Source organism: Schistocerca gregaria, unplaced genomic scaffold (assembly GCF_023897955.1).
Source record: "Schistocerca gregaria isolate iqSchGreg1 unplaced genomic scaffold, iqSchGreg1.2 ptg000308l, whole genome shotgun sequence".
Taxonomy (NCBI): Eukaryota; Metazoa; Arthropoda; class Insecta; order Orthoptera; family Acrididae; genus Schistocerca; species Schistocerca gregaria.
The window spans coordinates 554,911-578,980 of NW_026061788.1; positions in this window are offsets into that span (position 1 = coordinate 554,911).

Consider the following 24,070-nt stretch of genomic DNA (forward strand, 5'->3'; position numbering starts at 1 on the left):
CAAATGAGGGAGGAGCTTTCTGTACCTTCCCTCAGAAATACTTCACATCAGGTAATGGATGAAATGTAATGATTGTGCCTGTGTACTAATCATACCAACATACAGAGCAAGTGAGGGAGGAAATTTCTGCTGCTCCTCTCTGAAATACCTCAGATAGGGTAATAGATGAAATGCGATGATTCTGGCTTTGTAGTAACCATAGCAACAAACAAATGCAAATGAGGGAGGAGCTTTCTGTACCTTCCCCCAGAAATACTTCACATCCGGTAATGGATGAAAGGTAATGATTGTGTCTGTGTACTAATATTGCCATAAACAGATGCAAGTGAGGAAAGAGCATACTGCAGCTTCTCTCTGATATACATCACATGGGGTAATGGACGAAATGCGATGATTCTGGCTTTGTAGTAATCATACCAAAAAACAATCGCAAATGAGGGAGGTGCTTTCTGTAGCTTCCCTCAGATATATTTCACATCAAGTAATGGATGAAGTGTAATGATTGTGTCTGTGTACTAATCACAACAACAAACAGTTGCAAGTGAGGGATGAGCTTTCTGCAGCTTCTCTCTGAGATACACCACATAGGATAATGGATGAAACACAATGTTTCTGGCTTCACAATAACCATACCAACAAACAAACGCAAATGAGGGAGGAGCTTTCTGTACCTTCCCTCAGAAATACTTCACATCAGGTAATGGATGAAATGTAATGATTGTGCCTGGGTACTAATCATACCAACATACAGAGCAAGTGAGGGAGGAAATTTCTGCTGCTCCTCTCTGAAATACCTCAGATACGGTAATAGATGAAATGCGATGATTCTGGCTTTGTAGTAACCATAGCAACAAACAAATGCAATTGAGGGAGGAGCTTTCTGTAGCTCTTCTCAGAAATACTTCACATAGGTTAATAAATGAAGTGCGATGATTCTGGCTTTGTAGTAACCATACCAACAAACAAATGCAAATTAGTGAGAAGATTTCTGTAGCATACCTCAGAAATAATTCACATCGTGTAATAAATGAAATGTATTGTTTGTATCTGTGTACTAATCATACAACAAACAGATGCAAGTGAAGGAGGAGCTTTCTGCAAGTTCTCTCTGAAATACATCACATTGGGTAATAAATGAAATGGTATAATTCTGGCTTTGTAGTAACCATACCAACAAACAAATGCAAATAAGGGAGCTGCTTCCAGAGCATCCCTGAGAAATACTTCACATCATCTAGTAAATGAAATTTAATGTTTGTGTATGTGTACTAAGAATAGCAACAAACAGATGCAAGTGAGGGAAGAGCTTTCTGCTACTCCTCCCTGAAATACATCACATAGAGTAATAAATGAAATACAATGATTCTGGTTTTGTAGTAAGAATATCAACAAACAGATGCAAGTGAGGGAGGAGCTTTCTGCTGCTCCTCGCTGAAATACACTACATATCGCAATGGTTGAAATGCAATGATTCTGGCTTTGTAGTAACCATACCAAAAACAAACGCAAATGAATGAGTAGCTTTCTGTAGCTATTCTCAGAAATACTTCACATAGGGTAATAGATGAAATGCGATAATTCTTTCTTTATAGTAACCATTTCAATAAACAAATGCAAATGAGGGAAGATCTTTCTGTAGCTTCCGTCAGAAATACTTCACATCAGGTAATGGACGAAATGTGATGATTGTGTCTGTGTATTAATCATTCCAACAAACAGATGCAAGTGAGGGAGGACCTTTCTGCAGCTTCTTTCTGAAATACATCACATTAGGTAATAGATGAAATGCGATGATTCTGGCATTGCAGTAACCATACCAACAAAGAAACGCAAATGAGGGTTGTGCTTCCTGTAGCTTCCCTCAGAAATATTTCACATCAGGTAATGGATGAAATGCAATGATTGTGTCTGTGTACTAATCATACCATAAACAGAAGCAAATGAGGGAGGAGATTTCTGCAGCTTTTCTCTTAAATACATCACATAGGGTAATAAATGAAATGCGATGATTCTGGCTTTGTAGTAACCATACCAACCAACAAACGCAACTGAGGAAGGATTTTATTGTAGCTTCACTCAGAAATACTTCACATCAGGTAATGGATGAAATGTAATGATTGTGTCTGTGTACTGATCAGAACAACAAAAACAAATGCAATGAGCGAAGAGCTTTCTGCAGCTTCCCTCAGAAATACTTCACATCAGGTAATGGACAAAATGTGATGATTGTGTCTGTGTATTAATCATTCCAACAAACAGATGCAAGTGAGGGAGGACCTTTCTGCAGCTTCTTTCTGAAATACATCACATTAGGTAATAGATGAAATGCGATGATTCTGGCATTGTAGTAACCATACCTACAAACAATCGCAAAGGAGTGAGGAGCTTTCTGTAGCTTCCCTGAGAAATACTTCACATCAGGTAATGGTCGAAATGTGATGTTTGTGTCTGTGTATTAATCATTCCAACAAACAGATGCAAGTGAGTGAGGAGCTTTTTGCATGGTCTCGCTGAATTACATTACATAGGATAATGGATGAAATGCAATGATTCTGGCTTCGTAGTAACCATTCCAACAAACAAACGCAAATGAGGGAGGAGCTTTCTGTAGCTTCCCTCAGAAATACTTCACATCAGGTAATGGATGAAATGTAATGATTGTGTCTCAGTACTAATCATACCAACATACAGAGCAAGTGAGGGTGGAGCTTTCTGCTGCTCCTCTCTGGAATACCTCACATAGGGTAATAGTAAAATGCGATGATTCTGGCTTTGTAGTAGCCTAGCAACAAACAAATGCAAATGACGGAGGAGCTCTCTGTAGCTATACTCAGAAATACTTCACATAGGGTAATAGATGAAATGCGATGATTCTGGCTTCGTAGTAACCATACCAACAAACAAATGCAAATTAGGGAGGAGCTTTCTGTAGCATCCCTCAGAAATACTTCACTTCATGTAATAAATGAAATGTAATGTTTGTGTCTGTGTACTAATCATACAACAAAATGATGCAATTGAAGGAGGAGCTTTCTGCAACTTCTCTCTGAAATACATCACAATGGGTAATAAGTGAAATGGGATGATTCTGGCTTTGTAGTAACTATACCAACAAACAAATGCAAATTAGGGAGCTGCTTTCAGAGCATACCTGAGAAATACTTCACATCATCTAGTAAATGAAATTTAATGTTTGTGTATTCTCAGAAATACTTCACATAGGGTAATAGATGAAATGCAATTATTCTGGCTTCGTAGTAACCATACCAACAAACAATTGCAAATTATGGAGGAGCTTTCTGTAGCATCCCTCAGAAATACTTCACACCATGTAATGAATGAAATGTAATGTTTGTGTCTGTGTACTAATCATACAACAAAATGATGCAAGTGAAGGAGGAGCTTACTGCAACTTCTCTCTAAAATACATCACACAGAGTAATAAATGAAATGCGATGATTCTGGTTTTGTAGTAAGAATACCATAAACAGATGCAAGTGAGGGAGGAGCTTTCTGCAGCTCCTCTCTGAAATACATCACATTGGGTAATGGATGAAATGCAATGATTCTGGCTTTGTAGTGACAATACCAACAAACAAACGCAAATGACGCTTGAGCTTTCTGTAGCTCTTTTCAGAAATACTTCACACATGGCAAAAGATGAAATGCGATGATTCTGGCTTTGTGGTAACCATACCAACAACAAAACGCAAATGGGGGAAGAGCCCTCGCTAGCCCCCCTCAGAAATACTTAACATCAGGTGATGGATGAAATGCAGTGATTGTGTATGTGTACTAATCATACCATAAACAGATGCAAGTGAGGGAAAAGCTTTCTGCAGGTTTTTTTTTTCTGAAATACATCGCATAGGGTAATAAATGAATTGCGAAGATTCTAGATTTGTAATAACCATACGAAGAAACAAATGCAAATGAGGGATGAACTTTCTATAGCTATTCTCAGAAATATTTGACATAGGGTAATAGATGAAATGTGATGATTCTAACTTTGTAGTGATCATACAAACAAAGAAATGAAAATTAGGGAGAAGCTTTCAGTAGCAGCCTTCAGTAATATTTCACATCATGTAATAAATGAAATGTAATGATTGTGTCTGTGTACTAATCATACCAACAAACAAACACAAATGAGGGAGGTGCTTTCTGTAGTAATCATTCCAACGAACTGATGCAAGTGAGAAAGGAGCTTTCTGCAGCTTTCCTCCGAAATACATGTGTCTGTGTACTAATCATACAAAAACAGATGCAGGCGAGGGAAGAGATTATTGCAGCTTCTCTCTGAATTACATCTATTGCAGCTTCTCTCTGAAAAACATCACATAGGGTAATAAATGAAATGGGATGAATCTGGCTTCGTAGTAACCATACCAACAAACAAATGCAAATTAGGGAAGAGCTTTCTGTAGCATATCTGAGAAATACTTCACATCATCTTGTAAATGAAATTTAATGCTTGTGTCTGTGCACTAATAATACCAACAAACAGATTCAAGTGAGGTAAGAGCTTTCTGCAAACTTCACTCTGAAATACATCACATAGAGTAATAAATGAAATGTGATGATTCTGGTTTTGTAGTAAGAATACCAACAAACAGATGCAAATGAGGGAGGAGCTTTCTGCAGCTTCTCTCTGAAATACATCACATAGGTTAACAGATAAAAAGCGATGATTCTGGTTTTGTAGTAACCATACCAACAAATAAACGTAAATGAGGGAAGAGCTTTCTGTAAATACCCTCAGAAATACTTCACATTAGGTAATGGATGAAATGTAATGGTTGTGTCTGAGTACTAATCATATCAACAAACAGATGCCAGTGAGGGAGGAGCTTTGTGCTGCTTCCCTCAGAAATACTTCACTTAGGATAATAAATGAAATGCAATGATTCTGGCTTTGTAGTAACCATACCAACAAAGAAACACAAATGAGGGAGGAGTTTTCTGCAGTTTTTTTCAGATATACTTCACATTGGGTAATAGATGAAATGTGATGGTTCTGGCTTTGTAGTAACCATACCAACAAACAAACGCAGATGAGGGTGGAGCTTTCTGTAGCTTCCCTCAGAAATTTTTCACATCAGGTAATGGATGAAATGTAATGATCGTTCTGTGTACTAATCATAACAACAAACAGGTGCAAGTGAGGGACAAGGATTCTGCAGCTTTTCTCTGAAAATAGGTGAAATGCAATGATTCTAGCTTTGTAGTAACCATACCAACAATCAAACGCAAATGAGGCAGGTGCTTTCTGTAGTAATCATTCCAACGAACTGTTGCAAGTGAGAAAGGAGCTTTCAGGAGCTTTCCTCTGAAATACATGACATAGGGTAATAGATGAGAAATACGATGATTCTGGCTTTGTAGTAACCCCACCAACAAACAAACGCAAATGACGGAGGAGCATTTTTAGCTTCCCCCAGAAATACTTCACATCCGGTAATGGATGAAATGTAATGATTGTGTCTGTGTACTAATATTGCCATAAACAGATGCAAGTGAGGAAAGAGCATACTACAGCTTCTCTCTGATATACATCACATGGGGTAATGGACGAAATGCGATGATTCTGGCTTTGTAGTAATCATACCAAAAAACAAACGCAAATGAGGGAGGTGCTTTCTGTAGCTTCCCTCAGATATATTTCACATCAAGTAATGGATGAAGTGTAATGATTGTGTCTGTGTACTAATCACAACAACAAACAGTTGTAAGTGAGGGACGAGCTTTCTGCAGCTTCTCTCTGAGATACACCACATAGGATAATGGATGAAACACAATGTTTCTGGCTTCACAGTAACCATACCAACAAACAAACGCAAATGAGGGAGGAGCTTTCTGTACCTTCCCTCAGAAATACTTCACATCAGGTAATGGATGAAATGTAATGATTGTGCCTGTGTACTAATCATACCAACATACAGAGCAAGTGAGGGAGGAAATTTCTGCTGCTCCTCTCTGAAATACCTCAGATAGGGTAATAGATGAAATGCGATGATTCTGGCTTTGTAGTAACCATAGCAACAAACAAATGCAAATGAGGGAGGAGCTTTCTGTACCTTCCCCCAGAAATACTTCACATCCGGTAATGGATGAAAGGTAATGATTGTGTCTGTGTACTAATATTGCCATAAACAGATGCAAGTGAGGAAAGAGCATACTGCAGCTTCTCTCTGATATACATCACATGGGGTAATGGACGAAATGCGATGATTCTGGCTTTGTAGTAATCATACCAAAAAACAATCGCAAATGAGGGAGGTGCTTTCTGTAGCTTCCCTCAGATATATTTCACATCAAGTAATGGATGAAGTGTAATGATTGTGTCTGTGTACTAATCACAACAACAAACAGTTGCAAGTGAGGGATGAGCTTTCTGCAGCTTCTCTCTGAGATACACCACATAGGATAATGGATGAAACACAATGTTTCTGGCTTCACAATAACCATACCAACAAACAAACGCAAATGAGGGAGGAGCTTTCTGTACCTTCCCTCAGAAATACTTCACATCAGGTAATGGATGAAATGTAATGATTGTGCCTGGGTACTAATCATACCAACATACAGAGCAAGTGAGGGAGGAAATTTCTGCTGCTCCTCTCTGAAATACCTCAGATACGGTAATAGATGAAATGCGATGATTCTGGCTTTGTAGTAACCATAGCAACAAACAAATGCAATTGAGGGAGGAGCTTTCTGTAGCTCTTCTCAGAAATACTTCACATAGGTTAATAAATGAAGTGCGATGATTCTGGCTTTGTAGTAACCATACCAACAAACAAATGCAAATTAGTGAGAAGATTTCTGTAGCATACCTCAGAAATAATTCACATCGTGTAATAAATGAAATGTATTGTTTGTATCTGTGTACTAATCATACAACAAACAGATGCAAGTGAAGGAGGAGCTTTCTGCAAGTTCTCTCTGAAATACATCACATTGGGTAATAAATGAAATGGTATAATTCTGGCTTTGTAGTAACCATACCAACAAACAAATGCAAATAAGGGAGCTGCTTCCAGAGCATCCCTGAGAAATACTTCACATCATCTAGTAAATGAAATTTAATGTTTGTGTATGTGTACTAAGAATAGCAACAAACAGATGCAAGTGAGGGAAGAGCTTTCTGCTACTCCTCCCTGAAATACATCACATAGAGTAATAAATGAAATACAATGATTCTGGTTTTGTAGTAAGAATATCAACAAACAGATGCAAGTGAGGGAGGAGCTTTCTGCTGCTCCTCGCTGAAATACACTACATATCGCAATGGTTGAAATGCAATGATTCTGGCTTTGTAGTAACCATACCAAAAACAAACGCAAATGAATGAGTAGCTTTCTGTAGCTATTCTCAGAAATACTTCACATAGGGTAATAGATGAAATGCGATAATTCTTTCTTTATAGTAACCATTTCAATAAACAAATGCAAATGAGGGAAGATCTTTCTGTAGCTTCCGTCAGAAATACTTCACATCAGGTAATGGACGAAATGTGATGATTGTGTCTGTGTATTAATCATTCCAACAAACAGATGCAAGTGAGGGAGGACCTTTCTGCAGCTTCTTTCTGAAATACATCACATTAGGTAATAGATGAAATGCGATGATTCTGGCATTGCAGTAACCATACCAACAAAGAAACGCAAATGAGGGTTGTGCTTCCTGTAGCTTCCCTCAGAAATATTTCACATCAGGTAATGGATGAAATGCAATGATTGTGTCTGTGTACTAATCATACCATAAACAGAAGCAAATGAGGGAGGAGATTTCTGCAGCTTTTCTCTTAAATACATCACATAGGGTAATAAATGAAATGCGATGATTCTGGCTTTGTAGTAACCATACCAACCAACAAACGCAACTGAGGAAGGATTTTATTGTAGCTTCACTCAGAAATACTTCACATCAGGTAATGGATGAAATGTAATGATTGTGTCTGTGTACTGATCAGAACAACAAAAACAAATGCAATGAGCGAAGAGCTTTCTGCAGCTTCCCTCAGAAATACTTCACATCAGGTAATGGACAAAATGTGATGATTGTGTCTGTGTATTAATCATTCCAACAAACAGATGCAAGTGAGGGAGGACCTTTCTGCAGCTTCTTTCTGAAATACATCACATTAGGTAATAGATGAAATGCGATGATTCTGGCATTGTAGTAACCATACCTACAAACAATCGCAAAGGAGTGAGGAGCTTTCTGTAGCTTCCCTGAGAAATACTTCACATCAGGTAATGGTCGAAATGTGATGTTTGTGTCTGTGTATTAATCATTCCAACAAACAGATGCAAGTGAGTGAGGAGCTTTTTGCATGGTCTCGCTGAATTACATTACATAGGATAATGGATGAAATGCAATGATTCTGGCTTCGTAGTAACCATTCCAACAAACAAACGCAAATGAGGGAGGAGCTTTCTGTAGCTTCCCTCAGAAATACTTCACATCAGGTAATGGATGAAATGTAATGATTGTGTCTCAGTACTAATCATACCAACATACAGAGCAAGTGAGGGTGGAGCTTTCTGCTGCTCCTCTCTGGAATACCTCACATAGGGTAATAGTAAAATGCGATGATTCTGGCTTTGTAGTAGCCTAGCAACAAACAAATGCAAATGACGGAGGAGCTCTCTGTAGCTATACTCAGAAATACTTCACATAGGGTAATAGATGAAATGCGATGATTCTGGCTTCGTAGTAACCATACCAACAAACAAATGCAAATTAGGGAGGAGCTTTCTGTAGCATCCCTCAGAAATACTTCACTTCATGTAATAAATGAAATGTAATGTTTGTGTCTGTGTACTAATCATACAACAAAATGATGCAATTGAAGGAGGAGCTTTCTGCAACTTCTCTCTGAAATACATCACAATGGGTAATAAGTGAAATGGGATGATTCTGGCTTTGTAGTAACTATACCAACAAACAAATGCAAATTAGGGAGCTGCTTTCAGAGCATACCTGAGAAATACTTCACATCATCTAGTAAATGAAATTTAATGTTTGTGTATTCTCAGAAATACTTCACATAGGGTAATAGATGAAATGCAATTATTCTGGCTTCGTAGTAACCATACCAACAAACAATTGCAAATTATGGAGGAGCTTTCTGTAGCATCCCTCAGAAATACTTCACACCATGTAATGAATGAAATGTAATGTTTGTGTCTGTGTACTAATCATACAACAAAATGATGCAAGTGAAGGAGGAGCTTACTGCAACTTCTCTCTAAAATACATCACACAGAGTAATAAATGAAATGCGATGATTCTGGTTTTGTAGTAAGAATACCATAAACAGATGCAAGTGAGGGAGGAGCTTTCTGCAGCTCCTCTCTGAAATACATCACATTGGGTAATGGATGAAATGCAATGATTCTGGCTTTGTAGTGACAATACCAACAAACAAACGCAAATGACGCTTGAGCTTTCTGTAGCTCTTTTCAGAAATACTTCACACATGGCAAAAGATGAAATGCGATGATTCTGGCTTTGTGGTAACCATACCAACAACAAAACGCAAATGGGGGAAGAGCCCTCGCTAGCCCCCCTCAGAAATACTTAACATCAGGTGATGGATGAAATGCAGTGATTGTGTATGTGTACTAATCATACCATAAACAGATGCAAGTGAGGGAAAAGCTTTCTGCAGGTTTTTTTTTTCTGAAATACATCGCATAGGGTAATAAATGAATTGCGAAGATTCTAGATTTGTAATAACCATACGAAGAAACAAATGCAAATGAGGGATGAACTTTCTATAGCTATTCTCAGAAATATTTGACATAGGGTAATAGATGAAATGTGATGATTCTAACTTTGTAGTGATCATACAAACAAAGAAATGAAAATTAGGGAGAAGCTTTCAGTAGCAGCCTTCAGTAATATTTCACATCATGTAATAAATGAAATGTAATGATTGTGTCTGTGTACTAATCATACCAACAAACAAACACAAATGAGGGAGGTGCTTTCTGTAGTAATCATTCCAACGAACTGATGCAAGTGAGAAAGGAGCTTTCTGCAGCTTTCCTCCGAAATACATGTGTCTGTGTACTAATCATACAAAAACAGATGCAGGCGAGGGAAGAGATTATTGCAGCTTCTCTCTGAATTACATCTATTGCAGCTTCTCTCTGAAAAACATCACATAGGGTAATAAATGAAATGGGATGAATCTGGCTTCGTAGTAACCATACCAACAAACAAATGCAAATTAGGGAAGAGCTTTCTGTAGCATATCTGAGAAATACTTCACATCATCTTGTAAATGAAATTTAATGCTTGTGTCTGTGCACTAATAATACCAACAAACAGATTCAAGTGAGGTAAGAGCTTTCTGCAAACTTCACTCTGAAATACATCACATAGAGTAATAAATGAAATGTGATGATTCTGGTTTTGTAGTAAGAATACCAACAAACAGATGCAAATGAGGGAGGAGCTTTCTGCAGCTTCTCTCTGAAATACATCACATAGGTTAACAGATAAAAAGCGATGATTCTGGTTTTGTAGTAACCATACCAACAAATAAACGTAAATGAGGGAAGAGCTTTCTGTAAATACCCTCAGAAATACTTCACATTAGGTAATGGATGAAATGTAATGGTTGTGTCTGAGTACTAATCATATCAACAAACAGATGCCAGTGAGGGAGGAGCTTTGTGCTGCTTCCCTCAGAAATACTTCACTTAGGATAATAAATGAAATGCAATGATTCTGGCTTTGTAGTAACCATACCAACAAAGAAACACAAATGAGGGAGGAGTTTTCTGCAGTTTTTTTCAGATATACTTCACATTGGGTAATAGATGAAATGTGATGGTTCTGGCTTTGTAGTAACCATACCAACAAACAAACGCAGATGAGGGTGGAGCTTTCTGTAGCTTCCCTCAGAAATTTTTCACATCAGGTAATGGATGAAATGTAATGATCGTTCTGTGTACTAATCATAACAACAAACAGGTGCAAGTGAGGGACAAGGATTCTGCAGCTTTTCTCTGAAAATAGGTGAAATGCAATGATTCTAGCTTTGTAGTAACCATACCAACAATCAAACGCAAATGAGGCAGGTGCTTTCTGTAGTAATCATTCCAACGAACTGTTGCAAGTGAGAAAGGAGCTTTCAGGAGCTTTCCTCTGAAATACATGACATAGGGTAATAGATGAGAAATACGATGATTCTGGCTTTGTAGTAACCCCACCAACAAACAAACGCAAATGACGGAGGAGCATTTTTAGCTTCCCCCAGAAATACTTCACATCCGGTAATGGATGAAATGTAATGATTGTGTCTGTGTACTAATATTGCCATAAACAGATGCAAGTGAGGAAAGAGCATACTACAGCTTCTCTCTGATATACATCACATGGGGTAATGGACGAAATGCGATGATTCTGGCTTTGTAGTAATCATACCAAAAAACAAACGCAAATGAGGGAGGTGCTTTCTGTAGCTTCCCTCAGATATATTTCACATCAAGTAATGGATGAAGTGTAATGATTGTGTCTGTGTACTAATCACAACAACAAACAGTTGTAAGTGAGGGACGAGCTTTCTGCAGCTTCTCTCTGAGATACACCACATAGGATAATGGATGAAACACAATGTTTCTGGCTTCACAGTAACCATACCAACAAACAAACGCAAATGAGGGAGGAGCTTTCTGTACCTTCCCTCAGAAATACTTCACATCAGGTAATGGATGAAATGTAATGATTGTGCCTGTGTACTAATCATACCAACATACAGAGCAAGTGAGGGAGGAAATTTCTGCTGCTCCTCTCTGAAATACCTCAGATAGGGTAATAGATGAAATGCGATGATTCTGGCTTTGTAGTAACCATAGCAACAAACAAATGCAAATGAGGGAGGAGCTTTCTGTACCTTCCCCCAGAAATACTTCACATCCGGTAATGGATGAAAGGTAATGATTGTGTCTGTGTACTAATATTGCCATAAACAGATGCAAGTGAGGAAAGAGCATACTGCAGCTTCTCTCTGATATACATCACATGGGGTAATGGACGAAATGCGATGATTCTGGCTTTGTAGTAATCATACCAAAAAACAATCGCAAATGAGGGAGGTGCTTTCTGTAGCTTCCCTCAGATATATTTCACATCAAGTAATGGATGAAGTGTAATGATTGTGTCTGTGTACTAATCACAACAACAAACAGTTGCAAGTGAGGGATGAGCTTTCTGCAGCTTCTCTCTGAGATACACCACATAGGATAATGGATGAAACACAATGTTTCTGGCTTCACAATAACCATACCAACAAACAAACGCAAATGAGGGAGGAGCTTTCTGTACCTTCCCTCAGAAATACTTCACATCAGGTAATGGATGAAATGTAATGATTGTGCCTGGGTACTAATCATACCAACATACAGAGCAAGTGAGGGAGGAAATTTCTGCTGCTCCTCTCTGAAATACCTCAGATACGGTAATAGATGAAATGCGATGATTCTGGCTTTGTAGTAACCATAGCAACAAACAAATGCAATTGAGGGAGGAGCTTTCTGTAGCTCTTCTCAGAAATACTTCACATAGGTTAATAAATGAAGTGCGATGATTCTGGCTTTGTAGTAACCATACCAACAAACAAATGCAAATTAGTGAGAAGATTTCTGTAGCATACCTCAGAAATAATTCACATCGTGTAATAAATGAAATGTATTGTTTGTATCTGTGTACTAATCATACAACAAACAGATGCAAGTGAAGGAGGAGCTTTCTGCAAGTTCTCTCTGAAATACATCACATTGGGTAATAAATGAAATGGTATAATTCTGGCTTTGTAGTAACCATACCAACAAACAAATGCAAATAAGGGAGCTGCTTCCAGAGCATCCCTGAGAAATACTTCACATCATCTAGTAAATGAAATTTAATGTTTGTGTATGTGTACTAATAATAGCAACAAACAGATGCAAGTGAGGGAAGAGCTTTCTGCTACTCCTCCCTGAAATACATCACATAGAGTAATAAATGAAATACAATGATTCTGGTTTTGTAGTAAGAATATCAACAAACAGATGCAAGTGAGGGAGGAGCTTTCTGCTGCTCCTCGCTGAAATACACTACATATCGCAATGGTTGAAATGCAATGATTCTGGCTTTGTAGTAACCATACCAAAAACAAACGCAAATGAATGAGTAGCTTTCTGTAGCTATTCTCAGAAATACTTCACATAGGGTAATAGATGAAATGCGATAATTCTTTCTTTATAGTAACCATTTCAATAAACAAATGCAAATGAGGGAAGATCTTTCTGTAGCTTCCGTCAGAAATACTTCACATCAGGTAATGGACGAAATGTGATGATTGTGTCTGTGTATTAATCATTCCAACAAACAGATGCAAGTGAGGGAGGACCTTTCTGCAGCTTCTTTCTGAAATACATCACATTAGGTAATAGATGAAATGCGATGATTCTGGCATTGCAGTAACCATACCAACAAAGAAACGCAAATGAGGGTTGTGCTTCCTGTAGCTTCCCTCAGAAATATTTCACATCAGGTAATGGATGAAATGCAATGATTGTGTCTGTGTACTAATCATACCATAAACAGAAGCAAATGAGGGAGGAGATTTCTGCAGCTTTTCTCTTAAATACATCACATAGGGTAATAAATGAAATGCGATGATTCTGGCTTTGTAGTAACCATACCAACCAACAAACGCAACTGAGGAAGGATTTTATTGTAGCTTCACTCAGAAATACTTCACATCAGGTAATGGATGAAATGTAATGATTGTGTCTGTGTACTGATCAGAACAACAAAAACAAATGCAATGAGCGAAGAGCTTTCTGCAGCTTCCCTCAGAAATACTTCACATCAGGTAATGGACAAAATGTGATGATTGTGTCTGTGTATTAATCATTCCAACAAACAGATGCAAGTGAGGGAGGACCTTTCTGCAGCTTCTTTCTGAAATACATCACATTAGGTAATAGATGAAATGCGATGATTCTGGCATTGTAGTAACCATACCTACAAACAATCGCAAAGGAGTGAGGAGCTTTCTGTAGCTTCCCTGAGAAATACTTCACATCAGGTAATGGTCGAAATGTGATGTTTGTGTCTGTGTATTAATCATTCCAACAAACAGATGCAAGTGAGTAAGGAGCTTTTTGCATGGTCTCGCTGAATTACATTACATAGGATAATGGATGAAATGCAATGATTCTGGCTTCGTAGTAACCATTCCAACAAACAAACGCAAATGAGGGAGGAGCTTTCTGTAGCTTCCCTCAGAAATACTTCACATCAGGTAATGGATGAAATGTAATGATTGTGTCTCAGTACTAATCATACCAACATACAGAGCAAGTGAGGGTGGAGCTTTCTGCTGCTCCTCTCTGGAATACCTCACATAGGGTAATAGTAAAATGCGATGATTCTGGCTTTGTAGTAGCCTAGCAACAAACAAATGCAAATGACGGAGGAGCTCTCTGTAGCTATACTCAGAAATACTTCACATAGGGTAATAGATGAAATGCGATGATTCTGGCTTCGTAGTAACCATACCAACAAACAAATGCAAATTAGGGAGGAGCTTTCTGTAGCATCCCTCAGAAATACTTCACTTCATGTAATAAATGAAATGTAATGTTTGTGTCTGTGTACTAATCATACAACAAAATGATGCAATTGAAGGAGGAGCTTTCTGCAACTTCTCTCTGAAATACATCACAATGGGTAATAAGTGAAATGGGATGATTCTGGCTTTGTAGTAACTATACCAACAAACAAATGCAAATTAGGGAGCTGCTTTCAGAGCATACCTGAGAAATACTTCACATCATCTAGTAAATGAAATTTAATGTTTGTGTATTCTCAGAAATACTTCACATAGGGTAATAGATGAAATGCAATTATTCTGGCTTCGTAGTAACCATACCAACAAACAATTGCAAATTATGGAGGAGCTTTCTGTAGCATCCCTCAGAAATACTTCACACCATGTAATGAATGAAATGTAATGTTTGTGTCTGTGTACTAATCATACAACAAAATGATGCAAGTGAAGGAGGAGCTTACTGCAACTTCTCTCTAAAATACATCACACAGAGTAATAAATGAAATGCGATGATTCTGGTTTTGTAGTAAGAATACCATAAACAGATGCAAGTGAGGGAGGAGCTTTCTGCAGCTCCTCTCTGAAATACATCACATTGGGTAATGGATGAAATGCAATGATTCTGGCTTTGTAGTGACAATACCAACAAACAAACGCAAATGACGCTTGAGCTTTCTGTAGCTCTTTTCAGAAATACTTCACACATGGCAAAAGATGAAATGCGATGATTCTGGCTTTGTGGTAACCATACCAACAACAAAACGCAAATGGGGGAAGAGCCCTCGCTAGCCCCCCTCAGAAATACTTAACATCAGGTGATGGATGAAATGCAGTGATTGTGTATGTGTACTAATCATACCATAAACAGATGCAAGTGAGGGAAAAGATTTCTGCAGGTTTTTTTTTTCTGAAATACATCGCATAGGGTAATAAATGAATTGCGAAGATTCTAGATTTGTAATAACCATACGAAGAAACAAATGCAAATGAGGGATGAACTTTCTATAGCTATTCTCAGAAATATTTGACATAGGGTAATAGATGAAATGTGATGATTCTAACTTTGTAGTGATCATACAAACAAAGAAATGAAAATTAGGGAGAAGCTTTCAGTAGCAGCCTTCAGTAATATTTCACATCATGTAATAAATGAAATGTAATGATTGTGTCTGTGTACTAATCATACCAACAAACAAACACAAATGAGGGAGGTGCTTTCTGTAGTAATCATTCCAACGAACTGATGCAAGTGAGAAAGGAGCTTTCTGCAGCTTTCCTCCGAAATACATGTGTCTGTGTACTAATCATACAAAAACAGATGCAGGCGAGGGAAGAGATTATTGCAGCTTCTCTCTGAATTACATCTATTGCAGCTTCTCTCTGAAAAACATCACATAGGGTAATAAATGAAATGGGATGAATCTGGCTTCGTAGTAACCATACCAACAAACAAATGCAAATTAGGGAAGAGCTTTCTGTAGCATATCTGAGAAATACTTCACATCATCTTGTAAATGAAATTTAATGCTTGTGTCTGTGCACTAATAATACCAACAAACAGATTCAAGTGAGGTAAGAGCTTTCTGCAAACTTCACTCTGAAATACATCACATAGAGTAATAAATGAAATGTGATGATTCTGGTTTTGTAGTAAGAATACCAACAAACAGATGCAAATGAGGGAGGAGCTTTCTGCAGCTTCTCTCTGAAATACATCACATAGGTTAACAGATAAAAAGCGATGATTCTGGTTTTGTAGTAACCATACCAACAAATAAACGTAAATGAGGGAAGAGCTTTCTGTAAATACCCTCAGAAATACTTCACATTAGGTAATGGATGAAATGTAATGGTTGTGTCTGAGTACTAATCATATCAACAAACAGATGCCAGTGAGGGAGGAGCTTTGTGCTGCTTCCCTCAGAAATACTTCACTTAGGATAATAAATGAAATGCAATGATTCTGGCTTTGTAGTAACCATACCAACAAAGAAACACAAATGAGGGAGGAGTTTTCTGCAGTTTTTTTCAGATATACTTCACATTGGGTAATAGATGAAATGTGATGGTTCTGGCTTTGTAGTAACCATACCAACAAACAAACGCAGATGAGGGTGGAGCTTTCTGTAGCTTCCCTCAGAAATTTTTCACATCAGGTAATGGATGAAATGTAATGATCGTTCTGTGTACTAATCATAACAACAAACAGGTGCAAGTGAGGGACAAGGATTCTGCAGCTTTTCTCTGAAAATAGGTGAAATGCAATGATTCTAGCTTTGTAGTAACCATACCAACAATCAAACGCAAATGAGGCAGGTGCTTTCTGTAGTAATCATTCCAACGAACTGTTGCAAGTGAGAAAGGAGCTTTCAGGAGCTTTCCTCTGAAATACATGACATAGGGTAATAGATGAGAAATACGATGATTCTGGCTTTGTAGTAACCCCACCAACAAACAAACGCAAATGACGGAGGAGCATTTTTAGCTTCCCCCAGAAATACTTCACATCCGGTAATGGATGAAATGTAATGATTGTGTCTGTGTACTAATATTGCCATAAACAGATGCAAGTGAGGAAAGAGCATACTACAGCTTCTCTCTGATATACATCACATGGGGTAATGGACGAAATGCGATGATTCTGGCTTTGTAGTAATCATACCAAAAAACAAACGCAAATGAGGGAGGTGCTTTCTGTAGCTTCCCTCAGATATATTTCACATCAAGTAATGGATGAAGTGTAATGATTGTGTCTGTGTACTAATCACAACAACAAACAGTTGTAAGTGAGGGACGAGCTTTCTGCAGCTTCTCTCTGAGATACACCACATAGGATAATGGATGAAACACAATGTTTCTGGCTTCACAGTAACCATACCAACAAACAAACGCAAATGAGGGAGGAGCTTTCTGTACCTTCCCTCAGAAATACTTCACATCAGGTAATGGATGAAATGTAATGATTGTGCCTGTGTACTAATCATACCAACATACAGAGCAAGTGAGGGAGGAAATTTCTGCTGCTCCTCTCTGAAATACCTCAGATAGGGTAATAGATGAAATGCGATGATTCTGGCTTTGTAGTAACCATAGCAACAAACAAATGCAAATGAGGGAGGAGCTTTCTGTACCTTCCCCCAGAAATACTTCACATCCGGTAATGGATGAAAGGTAATGATTGTGTCTGTGTACTAATATTGCCATAAACAGATGCAAGTGAGGAAAGAGCATACTGCAGCTTCTCTCTGATATACATCACATGGGGTAATGGACGAAATGCGATGATTCTGGCTTTGTAGTAATCATACCAAAAAACAATCGCAAATGAGGGAGGTGCTTTCTGTAGCTTCCCTCAGATATATTTCACATCAAGTAATGGATGAAGTGTAATGATTGTGTCTGTGTACTAATCACAACAACAAACAGTTGCAAGTGAGGGATGAGCTTTCTGCAGCTTCTCTCTGAGATACACCACATAGGATAATGGATGAAACACAATGTTTCTGGCTTCACAATAACCATACCAACAAACAAACGCAAATGAGGGAGGAGCTTTCTGTACCTTCCCTCAGAAATACTTCACATCAGGTAATGGATGAAATGTAATGATTGTGCCTGGGTACTAATCATACCAACATACAGAGCAAGTGAGGGAGGAAATTTCTGCTGCTCCTCTCTGAAATACCTCAGATACGGTAATAGATGAAATGCGATGATTCTGGCTTTGTAGTAACCATAGCAACAAACAAATGCAATTGAGGGAGGAGCTTTCTGTAGCTCTTCTCAGAAATACTTCACATAGGTTAATAAATGAAGTGCGATGATTCTGGCTTTGTAGTAACCATACCAACAAACAAATGCAAATTAGTGAGAAGATTTCTGTAGCATACCTCAGAAATAATTCACATCGTGTAATAAATGAAATGTATTGTTTGTATCTGTGTACTAATCATACAACAAACAGATGCAAGTGAAGGAGGAGCTTTCTGCAAGTTCTCTCTGAAATACATCACATTGGGTAATAAATGAAATGGTATAATTCTGGCTTTGTAGTAACCATACCAACAAACAAATGCAAATAAGGGAGCTGCTTCCAGAGCATCCCTGAGAAATACTTCACATCATCTAGTAAATGAAATTTAATGTTTGTGTATGTGTACTAATAATAGCAACAAACAGATGCAAGTGAGGGAAGAGCTTTCTGCTACTCCTCCCTGAAATACATCACATAGAGTAATAAATGAAATACAATGATTCTGGTTTTGTAGTAAGAATATCAACAAACAGATGCAAGTGAGGGAGGAGCTTTCTGCTGCTCCTCGCTGAAATACACTACATATCGCAATGGTTGAAATGCAATGATTCTGGCTTTGTAGTAACCATACCAAAAACAAACGCAAATGAATGAGTAGCTTTCTGTAGCTATTCTCAGAAATACTTCACATAGGGTAATAGATGAAATGCGATAATTCTTTCTTTATAGTAACCATTTCAATAAACAAATGCAAATGAGGGAAGATCTTTCTGTAGCTTCCGTCAGAAATACTTCACATCAGGTAATGGACGAAATGTGATGATTGTGTCTGTGTATTAATCATTCCAACAAACAGATGCAAGTGAGGGAGGACCTTTCTGCAGCTTCTTTCTGAAATACATCACATTAGGTAATAGATGAAATGCGATGATTCTGGCATTGCAGTAACCATACCAACAAAGAAACGCAAATGAGGGTTGTGCTTCCTGTAGCTTCCCTCAGAAATATTTCACATCAGGTAATGGATGAAATGCAATGATTGTGTCTGTGTACTAATCATACCATAAACAGAAGCAAATGAGGGAGGAGATTTCTGCAGCTTTTCTCTTAAATACATCACATAGGGTAATAAATGAAATGCGATGATTCTGGCTTTGTAGTAACCATACCAACCAACAAACGCAACTGAGGAAGGATTTTATTGTAGCTTCACTCAGAAATACTTCACATCAGGTAATGGATGAAATGTAATGATTGTGTCTGTGTACTGATCAGAACAACAAAAACAAATGCAATGAGCGAAGAGCTTTCTGCAGCTTCCCTCAGAAATACTTCACATCAGGTAATGGACAAAATGTGATGATTGTGTCTGTGTATTAATCATTCCAACAAACAGATGCAAGTGAGGGAGGACCTTTCTGCAGCTTCTTTCTGAAATACATCACATTAGGTAATAGATGAAATGCGATGATTCTGGCATTGTAGTAACCATACCTACAAACAATCGCAAAGGAGTGAGGAGCTTTCTGTAGCTTCCCTGAGAAATACTTCACATCAGGTAATGGTCGAAATGTGATGTTTGTGTCTGTGTATTAATCATTCCAACAAACAGATGCAAGTGAGTGAGGAGCTTTTTGCATGGTCTCGCTGAATTACATTACATAGGATAATGGATGAAATGCAATGATTCTGGCTTCGTAGTAACCATTCCAACAAACAAACGCAAATGAGGGAGGAGCTTTCTGTAGCTTCCCTCAGAAATACTTCACATCAGGTAATGGATGAAATGTAATGATTGTGTCTCAGTACTAATCATACCAACATACAGAGCAAGTGAGGGTGGAGCTTTCTGCTGCTCCTCTCTGGAATACCTCACATAGGGTAATAGTAAAATGCGATGATTCTGGCTTTGTAGTAGCCTAGCAACAAACAAATGCAAATGACGGAGGAGCTCTCTGTAGCTATACTCAGAAATACTTCACATAGGGTAATAGATGAAATGCGATGATTCTGGCTTCGTAGTAACCATACCAACAAACAAATGCAAATTAGGGAGGAGCTTTCTGTAGCATCCCTCAGAAATACTTCACTTCATGTAATAAATGAAATGTAATGTTTGTGTCTGTGTACTAATCATACAACAAAATGATGCAATTGAAGGAGGAGCTTTCTGCAACTTCTCTCTGAAATACATCACAATGGGTAATAAGTGAAATGGGATGATTCTGGCTTTGTAGTAACTATACCAACAAACAAATGCAAATTAGGGAGCTGCTTTCAGAGCATACCTGAGAAATACTTCACATCATCTAGTAAATGAAATTTAATGTTTGTGTATTCTCAGAAATACTTCACATAGGGTAATAGATGAAATGCAATTATTCTGGCTTCGTAGTAACCATACCAACAAACAATTGCAAATTATGGAGGAGCTTTCTGTAGCATCCCTCAGAAATACTTCACACCATGTAATGAATGAAATGTAATGTTTGTGTCTGTGTACTAATCATACAACAAAATGATGCAAGTGAAGGAGGAGCTTACTGCAACTTCTCTCTAAAATACATCACACAGAGTAATAAATGAAATGCGATGATTCTGGTTTTGTAGTAAGAATACCATAAACAGATGCAAGTGAGGGAGGAGCTTTCTGCAGCTCCTCTCTGAAATACATCACATTGGGTAATGGATGAAATGCAATGATTCTGGCTTTGTAGTGACAATACCAACAAACAAACGCAAATGACGCTTGAGCTTTCTGTAGCTCTTTTCAGAAATACTTCACACATGGCAAAAGATGAAATGCGATGATTCTGGCTTTGTGGTAACAATACCAACAACAAAACGCAAATGGGGGAAGAGCCCTCGCTAGCCCCCCTCAGAAATACTTAACATCAGGTGATGGATGAAATGCAGTGATTGTGTATGTGTACTAATCATACCATAAACAGATGCAAGTGAGGGAAAAGCTTTCTGCAGGTTTTTTTTTCTGAAATACATCGCATAGGGTAATAAATGAATTGCGAAGATTCTAGATTTGTAATAACCATACGAAGAAACAAATGCAAATGAGGGATGAACTTTCTATAGCTATTCTCAGAAATATTTGACATAGGGTAATAGATGAAATGTGATGATTCTAACTTTGTAGTGATCATACAAACAAAGAAATGAAAATTAGGGAGAAGCTTTCAGTAGCAGCCTTCAGTAATATTTCACATCATGTAATAAATGAAATGTAATGATTGTGTCTGTGTACTAATCATACCAACAAACAAACACAAATGAGGGAGGTGCTTTCTGTAGTAATCATTCCAACGAACTGATGCAAGTGAGAAAGGAGCTTTCTGCAGCTTTCCTCCGAAATACATGTGTCTGTGTACTAATCATACAAAAACAGATGCAGGCGAGGGAAGAGATTATTGCAGCTTCTCTCTGAATTACATCTATTGCAGCTTCTCTCTGAAAAACATCACATAGGGTAATAAATGAAATGGGATGAATCTGGCTTCGTAGTAACCATACCAACAAACAAATGCAAATTAGGGAAGAGCTTTCTGTAGCATATCTGAGAAATACTTCACATCATCTTGTAAATGAAATTTAATGCTTGTGTCTGTGCACTAATAATACCAACAAACAGATTCAAGTGAGGTAAGAGCTTTCTGCAAACTTCACTCTGAAATACATCACATAGAGTAATAAATGAAATGTGATGATTCTGGTTTTGTAGTAAGAATACCAACAAACAGATGCAAATGAGGGAGGAGCTTTCTGCAGCTTCTCTCTGAAATACATCACATAGGTTAACAGATAAAAAGCGATGATTCTGGTTTTGTAGTAACCATACCAACAAATAAACGTAAATGAGGGAAGAGCTTTCTGTAAATACCCTCAGAAATACTTCACATTAGGTAATGGATGAAATGTAATGGTTGTGTCTGAGTACTAATCATATCAACAAACAGATGCCAGTGAGGGAGGAGCTTTGTGCTGCTTCCCTCAGAAATACTTCACTTAGGATAATAAATGAAATGCAATGATTCTGGCTTTGTAGTAACCATACCAACAAAGAAACACAAATGAGGGAGGAGTTTTCTGCAGTTTTTTTCAGATATACTTCACATTGGGTAATAGATGAAATGTGATGGTTCTGGCTTTGTAGTAACCATACCAACAAACAAACGCAGATGAGGGTGGAGCTTTCTGTAGCTTCCCTCAGAAATTTTTCACATCAGGTAATGGATGAAATGTAATGATCGTTCTGTGTACTAATCATAACAACAAACAGGTGCAAGTGAGGGACAAGGATTCTGCAGCTTTTCTCTGAAAATAGGTGAAATGCAATGATTCTAGCTTTGTAGTAACCATACCAACAATCAAACGCAAATGAGGCAGGTGCTTTCTGTAGTAATCATTCCAACGAACTGTTGCAAGTGAGAAAGGAGCTTTCAGGAGCTTTCCTCTGAAATACATGACATAGGGTAATAGATGAGAAATACGATGATTCTGGCTTTGTAGTAACCCCACCAACAAACAAACGCAAATGACGGAGGAGCATTTTTAGCTTCCCCCAGAAATACTTCACATCCGGTAATGGATGAAATGTAATGATTGTGTCTGTGTACTAATATTGCCATAAACAGATGCAAGTGAGGAAAGAGCATACTACAGCTTCTCTCTGATATACATCACATGGGGTAATGGACGAAATGCGATGATTCTGGCTTTGTAGTAATCATACCAAAAAACAAACGCAAATGAGGGAGGTGCTTTCTGTAGCTTCCCTCAGATATATTTCACATCAAGTAATGGATGAAGTGTAATGATTGTGTCTGTGTACTAATCACAACAACAAACAGTTGTAAGTGAGGGACGAGCTTTCTGCAGCTTCTCTCTGAGATACACCACATAGGATAATGGATGAAACACAATGTTTCTGGCTTCACAGTAACCATACCAACAAACAAACGCAAATGAGGGAGGAGCTTTCTGTACCTTCCCTCAGAAATACTTCACATCAGGTAATGGATGAAATGTAATGATTGTGCCTGTGTACTAATCATACCAACATACAGAGCAAGTGAGGGAGGAAATTTCTGCTGCTCCTCTCTGAAATACCTCAGATAGGGTAATAGATGAAATGCGATGATTCTGGCTTTGTAGTAACCATAGCAACAAACAAATGCAAATGAGGGAGGAGCTTTCTGTACCTTCCCCCAGAAATACTTCACATCCGGTAATGGATGAAAGGTAATGATTGTGTCTGTGTACTAATATTGCCATAAACAGATGCAAGTGAGGAAAGAGCATACTGCAGCTTCTCTCTGATATACATCACATGGGGTAATGGACGAAATGCGATGATTCTGGCTTTGTAGTAATCATACCAAAAAACAATCGCAAATGAGGGAGGTGCTTTCTGTAGCTTCCCTCAGATATATTTCACATCAAGTAATGGATGAAGTGTAATGATTGTGTCTGTGTACTAATCACAACAACAAACAGTTGCAAGTGAGGGATGAGCTTTCTGCAGCTTCTCTCTGAGATACACCACATAGGATAATGGATGAAACACAATGTTTCTGGCTTCACAATAACCATACCAACAAACAAACGCAAATGAGGGAGGAGCTTTCTGTACCTTCCCTCAGAAATACTTCACATCAGGTAATGGATGAAATGTAATGATTGTG